The following is an 11,679-nucleotide window of genomic DNA, read 5'->3' on the forward strand; positions in this document are numbered from 1 at the left end:
ATCACGATAAAGATCTGTATACGTCACTGAGGCTCGGAAGCGTGGATGGGAACAACGAGATGAAGGATGAATAGGATAAACGATAAAGGGTGATATATTTAAAGGGGGGTTGCCTTAAAATGAAAACATATACATTTACTTATTCTTGAGATGAATAAATAAGAGTTAGGGTTTTGTTTTAAGTTATGGGATGTTAGTCGAGAGGAGAACAGTGGTTTAATGGAAGAGATACTGAAAGAAAATGGGGTTAGAGTTCCCAGGGGTGAGGTTTGAGGGGGGTTACTCTAAAATTAAGGGAAATGAGGTCCGGGTTGCCTTAAACACACAAGTAGATATTATGGATCCGTATTTTCAGACGCTTTCGGCTCTCACAACTATTTCCAAAGGCCTTATCATGAGTGTTTTTCAGTTCATGATCTCAAACTATCACTAAGCTCATAAAACTATACCTATGGAAACACTAACACAACCTCCACGAAAGCCTTATCAAATGTAAATGTATAAAAGGGTTATTACACTGGGCAAATTTTCCGTGGATCTTCAGTCAAACCACGATATCCGCTAGCGTGGTTCTCATTTGTTTCTTGTTATTGCTGATGATGATGATGGTGAGTAATACCGTCGCCCTTCAGTGCAATCTACCGTAGCTTTGGATGATCATGGACACGTCAGAAAACCACGGAAATATGAGAGCCACGCCAGTTGAAATCGTGGTTTGAATGAAGATCCACGGAAAATTTGCCCAGTGTAATATAGCCCCTTAAGCCGCGAAATGTTTGAGAATATGGCCCTTAGTGGATTTTTATATAGTTAGGTCACAGAAGAGAATGAGGTGATATTAGAAGCTGGTTTACATTAATCTCTGTTTATCTTAGTAGGATTGTAAGGAGATGGGAACCGAGCTATGTATTAATAAAGGGGATGTCAATAAAATTTTGAGAGTGAAAGAGCCAGGTAGGACGCGTGGCAATGGTTTTAGATTCAACAAAGACATAGGAACAGGCTTGGCTCTTGCAGACTCCTTACGTTCTTATGTTCTTATGTTCTTAAGTACCTTATGTTCTCTGTGCGTCTCAGGTCTCAAAAAGTTATCAAGTATAATTTTAGCTTAGCATAGTTAGTTAGCTAGTTAGTTTAGGAGTTAGTTAGTTGCACAGTTAGTTAGTTAGTTAGTTAGTCAGTTTGTTAGTTCAGTAGTTCGGTAGTTAGCTATAATTAGTTAGTTAGTTAGTAATAGTTAGCTCGGTAGTTATTTATAGTTAGCTGGTTAGTTAGTTACCAATCCTTACCACTTTTACTAAAACTGGTTAGAAAATCCCATCTTTTAACGAAACTATACAACCCCTTATTTACCTTTTCTTCAGTTCATTATATAACCAGGGAAGAGCTCTGTGAATAGCCTATATAGTCAGGCCTGTGTGTAAGGCTAAGAACTGCCTATTCGTGTGATGATAAGGCGGGGTCAAGAGATGTTTACGCAACGCTAGAGGTAGGTAGGCCAGTCAGCTGTTTGGCGTATGGGCAGTATTACAAGTCAAACCCGAGAAGTTTTGGGTCATTACAAAGGTCGGTTTAGGGGCCATATTACAAATCCAATCTGAGAAGTTTCGGGTCCCTGCAGAGTTATTCATCCCGATCTCTGTAGGGACCCGAAACTTCTTGAATTGGACTTGTAGTACGGCCCCTAAACCGACCTTTGCAGGGACCCGAAACTTCTTGAATTGGACTTGTAGTATGGGCCCTAAACCGACCTTTGTAGGGACCCGAAACTTCTTGAATTGGACTTGTAGTATGGGCCCTAAACCGATCTTTGCAGGGACCCGAAACTTCTTGAATTGGACTTGTAGTATGGACCCTAAACCGACCTTTGCAGGGACCCGAAACTTCTTGAATTGGACTTGTAGTACGGACCCTAAACCGACCTTTGCAGGGACCCGAAACTTCTTGAATTGGACTTGTAGTACGGACCCTAAACCGACCTTTGCAGGGACCCGAAACTTCTTGAATTGGACTTGTAGTACGGCCCCTAAACCGACCTTTCAGGGACCCGAAACTTCTTGAATTGGACTTGTAGTACGGCCCCTAAACCGACCTTTCAGGGACCCGAAACTTCTTGAATTGGACTTGTAGTACGGACCCTAAACCGACCTTTGCAGGGACCCGAAACTTCTTGAATTGGACTTGTAGTACGGACCCTAAACCGACCTTTGCAGGGACCCGAAACTTCTTGAATTGGACTTGTAGTACGGCCCCTAAACCGACCTTTGCAGGGACCCGAAACTTCTTGAATTGGACTTGTAGTATGGCCCCTAAACCGACCTTTGCAGGGACCCGAAACTTCTTGAATTGGACTTGTAGTATGGCCCATAAGCCGACCTTTGTAGGGACCCGAAACTTCTTGAATTGGACTTGTAGTATGGCCCATAAGCCGACCTTTGTAGGGACCCGAAACTTCTTGAATTGGACTTGTAGTACGGCCCCTAAACCGACCTTTGCAGGGACCCGAAACTTCTTGAATTGGACTTGTAGTACGGCCCCTAAACCGACCTTTGCAGGGACCCGAAACTTCTTGAATTGGACTTGTAGTACGGCCCCTAAACCGACCTTTGCAGGGACCCGAAACTTATTGAATTGGACTTGTAGTACGGACCCTAAACCGACCTTTGCAGGAACCCGAAACTTCTTGAATTGGACTTGTAGTACGGCCCCTAAACCGACCTTTGCAGGGACCCGAAACTTCTTGAATTGGACTTGTAGTATGGCCCCTAAACCGACCTTTGTAGGGACCCGAAACTTCTTGAATTGGACTTGTAGTACGGCCCCTAAACCGACCTTTGCAGGGACCCGAAACTTATTGAATTGGACTTGTAGTACGGCCCCTAAACCGACCTTTGCAGGGACCCGAAACTTCTCGGGTTTGATTTGTAATACGGCCCATTATGGCTGATAGCAGACGGACAAACAAAGGAACAAAGGCCCATTCGCAAACATTCCGGGGCCTACACACCCACATTTGATAAGGCTTTCGTAGAGGCTGTGTTAGTATTTCCATGGGTAGTTTTATAAGTTTGACAAGGCTTACACACCCACATTTGATAAGGCTTTCGTAGAGGCTGTGTTAGTATTTCCATGGGTAGTTTTATAAGTTTGACAAGGCTTACACACTCACATTGGTTAAGGCTTTGGTAGAGGTTGTGTTTGTATTTCCATGGGAAGTTTTATAAGTTTGACAAGGCTTACACACTCACATTGGTTAAGGCTTTGGTAGAGGTTGTGTTTGTATTTCTATGGGAAGTTTTATAAGTTTGACAAGGCTTACACACTCACATTGGTTAAGGCTTTGGTAGAGATTGTTTGTATTTCTATGGGAAGTTTTATAAGTTTGACAAGGCTTACACACTCACATTGGTTAAGGCTTTGGTAGGGGTTGTGTTAGTATTTCCATGAGTAGTTTTATGAGCTTAGTGATTGTTTGATAAGGCTTACACACTCACATTTGATAAGGCTTTCGTAGAGGTTGTGTTGTATTTCCATGGGTATAGTTTTATGAGCTTAGTGATAGTTTGATAAGGCTTCTGCGCCATGAATGTGAAACAAATATTTATGAGAACCTTTGTGGCCTTTGGAGATATTTGTTGTAGGGGCCGAAAGTGTCTGAGGTAATATACGGGCCCAAAATAGCAACCCAGAAATTGTAGAAGTCCGGGCAGACCGAGAACCAGGTGGAGAGATGAAATTAGAGCATTTTTAGGAGCAGGATAAAGAATTAATACACCACCATCAGACTTGGGAAGGTGAAGGACGTTGTGAATGTTTTTTTTTTTTTTGTGTGTGTGTGTGTGTGTGTGTGTGTGTGTGTGTGTGTGTGTGTGTGTGTGTGTGTGTGTGTGTGTGTGTGTGTGTGTATTATAGCAGGAAACAAGCCGACCTCATTCACGCCTATATTGCTTTATTTCTTTACATTTTGCATTTGTATTCTGTATATTATCGTAAAATATAAAAATAATCCCCCTAAATTCTTCGAGTGCTCTTGCCCCTTGACAGTGCCGTAATTTCCGGGGGTTAGGGAGGATAGAGCCCCCTAATGTTTCCTATATCGGCGTCAATATGCCCCTAAAAGTGCTTATTTAAAAAAATTCCACACCTCCGTATGCTCGCTTCACTCGCCACCCTCCAGCCACCTCATGAACCTATGCTGGAGTATTCTAAACTTCTTTCCTGACTGTTCAGATTGAAAGAAAACAAAATCCTTAATATTTTCCTCTGGTGAAGGAGATAGCATTTCCTATTTGCACGCTTTAAAGAACCAAGCAAGGGAGGAGAAACTACCGAAGTCCTGAGTTTCAACTTTTCTTTTCCACAACCCAATCTCCAACTTGAAAGCCTCAATCTTGCCAGTCACATAAAAATATCCCCACCATTGCCTTAAGGGGATAGGCTTAATTGATGCAGCTTCTCAAAGTTGGAGGCCATGTATGACACTCTGGCAGTCAAGTAATTGTCCTGGAGTTGGCAAATTCCTCATACTTTTCCCCACACCTTGGGGGCAGTATCGGCCTCTTTGGGGGAATGGCTCTTTATACTTTACAGTTAGTACTGAGTGATATATACTAATATACTAGCTGTAATACACCCATTTGTAATACTTTAATTGCAATTCAAATTAATATCTCACATTACATTTGTAATATTGTCTCCCTAAAACATCATTATTTCCGTATGCCCTTTGAAAAAATAATCATGCATCCTGGGGTACACTATGCACTCAAGTTGACAATCAGTGCTCTAAATATTTGGGCATCAGAAAAAAAAGTAGTTTCAGACTCCATCCTACGGAAGAGCACAGAGCTCATAGTACCGATTTATGGTTAGGACTGAGACCACTCACACACAACACACCGCGACAACGAGGTCACAACTCCTTGCCTGACGTCGCGTACATACTCACTGCTAGGTGAACAAGGGCTACACGTGAAAGAAGATAAACCCAACTTCTCTTCACTCGGCCGGGGAATTGTACCCCGGTCCCTCTGGTTGTAAGCCAGACGCTCTACCCCTGAGCTACCAGACCGTGTATATGTGTGGGTGTGCGTGTGGGTGAGTGTAGGGTTCGGCGACACCATTCCAGATATTAACAAGACGTGTTCAAGCATTCAGACTCGCCACCCTTTGGGTGGCCCCCAAAGGATGGACTCTGCCATGCAGGGGGAGGGATGTTTCCCTGCAGGGAGAGGATTCCCTGCACTGAAATGAGAGGCCTCTTTCTGAGAAGAAAGAAGAGAGGAGGAGGCCTCCCTCCAATAGGACAAAATAAGATGAGAGGGAGGACTCCATTAAAAAAGGATATAACGAGAGGAGAGGTAGGTCTCCCTCCGAAAAGGAATAAAAAGAGAGGGGGAGGTCTCCCTCCAAAAAGGAATAAAAAGAGAGGGGTGAGGTCTCCCTACAAAAAGGAATAAAAAGAGAGGGGGGAGGTCTCCCTCCGAAAAGGAATAAAAAGGGAGGGGGAGGTCTCCCTCCAAAAAGGAATAAAAAGAGAGGGGGAGGTCTCCCTCCAAAAAGGAATAAAAAGAGAGGGGGAGGTCTCCCTCCGAAAAGGAATAAAAAGAGAGGGGGACGTCTCCCTCCGAAAAGGAATAAAAAGAGAGGGGGGAGGTCTCCCTCCGAAAAGGAATAAAAAGAGAGGGGGAGGTCTCCCTCCGAAAAGGAATAAAAAGAGAGGGGGGAGGTCTCCCTCCGAAAAGGAATAAAATGGGAGGGGGAGGTCTCACTCAAAAAATGAATAAAAAGAGAGGGGGAGGTCTCCCTCCAAAAAGGAATAAAAAGAGAGGGGGAGGTCTCCCTCCGAAAAGGAATAAAAAGAGAGGGGGAGGTCTCCCTCCGAAAAGGAATAAAAAGAGGGGAGGTCTCCCTCCAAAAAGGAATAAAAAGAGAGGGGGAGGTCTCCCTCCGAAAAGGAATAAAAAGAGAGGGGGAGGTCTCCCTCCGAAAAGGAATAAAAAGAGAGGGGGACGTCTCCCGACCCAAAGGACTAAAAACAGAGGGGGAGGTCTCCCTCCGAAAAGGAATAAAAAGAGAGGGGGAGGTCTCCCTCCAAAAAGGAATAAAAAGAGGGGAGGTCTCCTCCGAAAGGAATAAAAAGAGGGGAGGTCTCCTCCAAAAGGAATAAAAGAGGGGAGGTCTCCTCCGAAAAGGAATAAAAGAGAGGGGAGGTCTCCTCCGAAAAGGAATAAAAGAGAGGGGAGGTCTCCTCCAAAAGGAATAAAAGAGAGGGGAGGTCTCCTCCGAAAAGAAATAAAAAGAGAGGGGGGAGGTCTCCCTTCAAAAAGGAATAAAAAGAGAGGGGTGAGGTCTCCCTCCAAAAAGGAATAAAACGAGAGGGGGGAGGTCTCCCTCCGAAAAGGAATAAAAAGAGAGGGGTGAGGTCTCCCTCCGAAAAGGAATAAAAAGAGAGGGGGAGGTCTCCCTCCGAAAAGGAATAAAAAGAGAGGGGGAGGTCTCCCTCCAAAAAGGAATAAAAAGAGAGGGGGAGGTCTCCCTCCGAAAAGGAATAAAAAGAGAGGGGGGAGGTCTCCCTCCGAAAAGGAATAAAAAGAGAGGGGGAGGTCTCCCTCCAAAAAGGAATAAAAAGAGAGGGGGAGGTCTCCCTCCGAAAAGGAATAAAAAGAGAGGGGGAGGTCTCCCTCCGAAAAGGAATAAAAAGAGAGGGGGAGGTCTCCCTCCGAAAAGGAATAAAAAGAGAGGGGGAGGTCTCCCTCCAAAAAGGAATAAAAAGAGAGGGGGAGGTCTCCCCTTCAAACCATGCACAAAAAATATATAAAAATGAAAACTTCCACGGTAATTATTTTTTTTCATATTCTCCATCAGATCAGACAAGGCAAGGAAAATTTTATTTTAGTAGTACTATTTTTTTTTCTCAAAGTATCCCTATTTAATCAAATAATAAACTAGCCACTCTTGAAATAGTATCCTAGGCCCCTGAAATAGTAACATAGTTCCTTTAAATGGTAGTCTGGCTTTGATTAGATGGTAAACTAGCTCCGCATAAATAGACAGTGGTGTGTATTACAAAAAATCCAGACATCACCACATCAAGGAGCCACCCATGAAAAACAACCTTCAAGAGACATAGAGAAAATGGATGTCACTCTAGACTTCAAGGTAAACTATTATTAAGCCCCAACTCCTTACTCAGGCCGGAATTCGAACCCCATATCCGTATTCAGGGAAGCGTGTCCTGTTTTCAGCCTCATCGTTATCCAGGGGCGGCGGCCTATTTTTCTTCCTCTAGCCTAATACCACTCGCCTCGGTCACCACGAATTGGAGGACGACGAGAAGGGGGCGAGAGGACGAGTGAGAGGGAGGGAGCGAGCGGGAGTGACAAGGACAAAGGACAGGAGGAGCAGAACGTGTTGGCGGTGGAGGAGAAGGAAGAGGAGGAGGTGGAAGGAGGAGAGTGTGATGCAGAACGTGTTGGTGGAGGAGAAGAAGGAAGAGGAGGAGGTGGAAGGAGGAGAGTGTGATGCAGAACGTGTTGGTGGAGGAGAAGGAAGAGGAGGAGGTGGAAGGAGGAGAGTGTGATGCAGAACGTGTTGGTGGAGGAGGAGAAGGAAGAGGAGGTGGAAGGTGGAGAGTGTGATGCAAAACGTGTTGGTGGAGGAGAAGGAAGAGGAGGAGGTGGAAGGAGGAGAGTGTGATGCAGAACGTGTTGGTGGAGGAGAAGGAAGAGGAGGAGGTGGAAGGAGGAGAGTGTGATGCAAAACGTGTTGGTGGAGGAGGAGAAGGAAGAGGAGGAGGTGGAAGGAGGAGAGTGTGATGCAGAACGTGTTGGTGGAGGAGAAGGAAGAGGAGGAGGTGGAAGGAGAAGGAGGATGTGGTGTTGGTAGTGATAGAGGAGAAAGAAGAGTAGATGGAGATATAGAGAAGATGGAAGGAATGAACTGCAAGGAGGAAGAAAGTGATATTGTGAACCTGAAGATGGAAATGGAGGAGGGAGAAAGAAGGAGAAGACGGAGACGAAGAAGAAGACGAAGAAGAAGACGAAGACTAATAAAAATAAGAAGACGAAGAAGAAGAAAAATAACAAAACTGACTCTGCAATAAAAAGCAATTTCCCTCAACTATTTTCTGACAGCATATCGATTAGGAAAAAGTAAAGGTCGGGCATACACTATAGCCTCGCATGGCCTCAGTGTGCTCATCCCCAGCTGATTGACTTTAGAGTATGTAACACTGAGAGCCCATTACTCCGAGACACAGGGCAAGTATGACATCCAGGTTACCACAGTTTACCCTCCCCAGGTTACCCCATGTCCCCTCTCCCCCGACATACTCACAAAGACCCAGATTATTTCCCTCACCCAAACTCGCACTGACTCCAGAAAGCTCAGTCGTTTTACGCGGCGGGCAACACAACGCAACACAGCCCGTGAATGCACATTGTAATCGCCGCTCCTGCCCGGACTCACTCTTCGGACCCTCTCTCCAGCCCATCCTTCCCTCCTCCTTTTCCTTTCTCCCTTCCCTTGTTTCCTACTGCAGACACCAACAGCCACGTCACCCTCATAAGAACATAAGAACGTAAGGAGTCTGCAAGAGGCCGGTTGGTCTATACATGGCAGCTCCTGTACACTCAACCCCATGAAGGAAGGTCTCTCTCTCTCTCTCTCTCTCTCTCTCTCTCTCTCTCTCTCTCTTCTTATGAGCCCTTAACACCTGGGTAACGAGAGCACATCAAAACAGCCTCACTAAACAGCTTCAAGTCAACAGTTGTGAACCCTCGACACTCTAACGCTCTCTCCCTTCTCCCTTTTCTCTCTCCTCTCCCTTCTCTCTCTCGCTCTCTTCTCTCCTCCTCTCCCTCAACAGCCCCCAACAAACACCTACTCCCATTTAATTGCACTGAAACATTCCACATTTAGCATGGACAAAGAAACTAAGGAAACCAGTAACTAAATGGTAGCCTCCATGACCCCTATCAAATAGTAACCTAGCCTCTTAAATTACAACTTACCCCCTAAAATAGTAACCTAGCTATAGCCCCCTTAAATATAGTAAAATAGCCCCCTCAAGTGTTAACCAAGCCCTAATCCAATATTACACTAGCCCCCTCAATAAATAATAGCTATAGTCCCCCTCAAAAATAAAATGATGGTCGCGATGGTGTAGGAGATAAATTAAAGGAAGTTTTAGTGATGCTGGTGGTAGTGGTGGTGGTGGTGGTAGTGGTAGTGGTGGTCTTATTGTTATTATTGGTGGTGATAATATGCAGAGATGGTGCTGGAGGTGGTGGTGGCTGTGTTCCTATTGTTGTTGTTGTTGTTGTTGTTGTTGTTGGTGGTGGTGGTGGTAATGAAATTCTTGTCGCTGTTTTTATTTGTTGTAGTAGTAGTAGTAGTAGTAGTAATTGTTGTTTTTGTTGTTGTTGTTGTTGTTGTTGTTGTTGTTGTTGTTGTTGTTGTTGTTAGTGGTGGTGGTGGTGGTGATGGTGGTGGTGAGATGGAAAGCGTGGGCGTGTGGTGTGAATGAGTGCACACGAACATGTACCCGTACGCGACTGATAACACACACACACACACACACACACACTTCCAAGCTCCCCGCCAAAAATATAAAAACAAAAGCATATAAATAAAAAGATAAACAATTAGATAGCAAACCACACAAACAAAAAAATAAATAGATAAACCTTTAAAATTTTCGACTTCGGTGTGTGTGTGTGTGTGTGTGTGTGTGAGAGAGAGAGAGAGAGAGAGAGAGAGAGAGAGAGAGAGAGAGAGAGGAAATGAGGAGACACAGTAATAGAGTCAGGGAGGCGTGGTTGAACGCTCCACCAGTCCTCTCTACCTCCCCTTCTCCATCAGTGACCGTATTGGAACTCACGACTCCTTCTATTCCTTTACTAACTGTTCCAATCCTTCGTTCACTGTCTACCATGTCCATTACCTAGGCGTATAGTTTGGGGAGGGGAGGCTATAGTTTACCAATTAAGGGAGCGAGGTTACAATTAATTAAAGTTATCAATCAATCAATGGGGGCAAGTTAGATTACTGTTTAAGAGGGTTCGTTTACCATAAGGCTAGTTTGTTATTGAAGGGATTGAGTTATTATATTTCAAAGTTGTGTTATCATTTCAGGGGCTTGTTTACTACTTATTGGGTCTAGAGGTCTCCATTAGAAAAAAAGTTAGATTACTATATTAGGGGTTAGATTCCTTTTACATGGCTAGTTTGCTATTTATTGGGTTTAGACTGTCTAAAGTTAGGTTACCATCTAAGGGGCTTCTTTACCACTTAAGGGAGTTAAGGGAGCGCGGTCACCATTAGAGGAGAGTGCGATAATTATATATGGAGTTAGGTTACCATTTACCATGTTATTATATATTGAAAGGCGGAAAAATGGAGAGAAGGAGGCTGAATCATCATTTAAGGAGGGGGCTAGGTGTCATTCGAGAGGGGTCTAAGTTGCTATATAAAGGGTGTGGGGCTAGGTTGTTACTCGAGGTGACTAGCTAATCAGTAAAAGACGGTAGGTAACTATTGGAGAACGGGGCTAGATTACTATTTGGCTGGGGCTGGGTTACTATTTAGGAGCACTTATTATCCACCGGGGCTAGGTTACTATTTTAGGGAGGGGGCTAGGTTACTATTATATACAGGTGGCTATATAAGTGTGTGTTTAAGAGCTCTTGGTTACTATCTACGGGGTTGTTGTTATTTAAATGGAGCTAGGTCAATATTTCAATGGTTACGTAACTATTTGAATGAGGAATTATAAGACACCTTCGCTTCTCACATCAGCTACTTCTAAAGGTCAAAGAGAGGGTTAGTCGGGTTCTAATGAGGGTTTTTTTCAGGTTAACGGTACGGAGGAAGGGTCAAACTACCACCAGGGTCACAAAACTACTCCTGGAAATGCCCAAAAGTCCTAGGAAAGCCTTGTCGAATAGGTGAACTTAAGCGACAAAATGTTTGGTAATACGGCCTAAAAAATATGGTCGGTATTATAAGAAACCTTCGCTTCTCACATCAGCTACTTCTAAAGGTCAAAGAGAGGGTTAGTCGGGTTCTAATGAGGGTTTTTTTCAGGTTAACGGTACAGAGGAAGGGTCAAATTACCACCAGGGTCATAAAACTACTCCTGGAAATGCCCCAAGCTCCTACGAAAGCCATGTCAAATAGGTGTTCCTGGGCCACGAAATGACTTATAATACGTCCCTATAGGCTACCATTTAAGACTATGGTCGGATAAGAAACACGTGCTTTTCACATCAGCTACTTCTGAAGGTCAAAGAGAGGGTTAGTCGGGTTCTAGTGAGGGTTTTTTCAGGTTAACGGTACGGAGGAAGGGTCAAATTACCACCTCTAAGTAAAATACTCCTGAGAAAGAATCATCACTACGTAAACCATTTCGAATATATGAACTTAAGCGACAAAATGTGTAATACAGATTAAAAACATCTTATTTGGTCGGTTTATATCATGGCAGAAACCTTCGCTTCTCATCATCAGCTTTTCAGGTTAACGGTACAGAGGAAGGTCAAATTACCACCAGGGTCATAAACTACTCCTGGAAATGCCCCTACGAAAGCCATGTCAAATTTGGCCCATCGCTGCTACTGGGCCACGAAATGACTTATAATACGTCCCTATAGGCTAGGATACAGACTGCTTTTATCT

The sequence above is a fragment of the Eriocheir sinensis genome, chromosome 25 (assembly GCF_024679095.1).
Source record: "Eriocheir sinensis breed Jianghai 21 chromosome 25, ASM2467909v1, whole genome shotgun sequence".
Classification (NCBI taxonomy): domain Eukaryota; kingdom Metazoa; phylum Arthropoda; class Malacostraca; order Decapoda; family Varunidae; genus Eriocheir; species Eriocheir sinensis.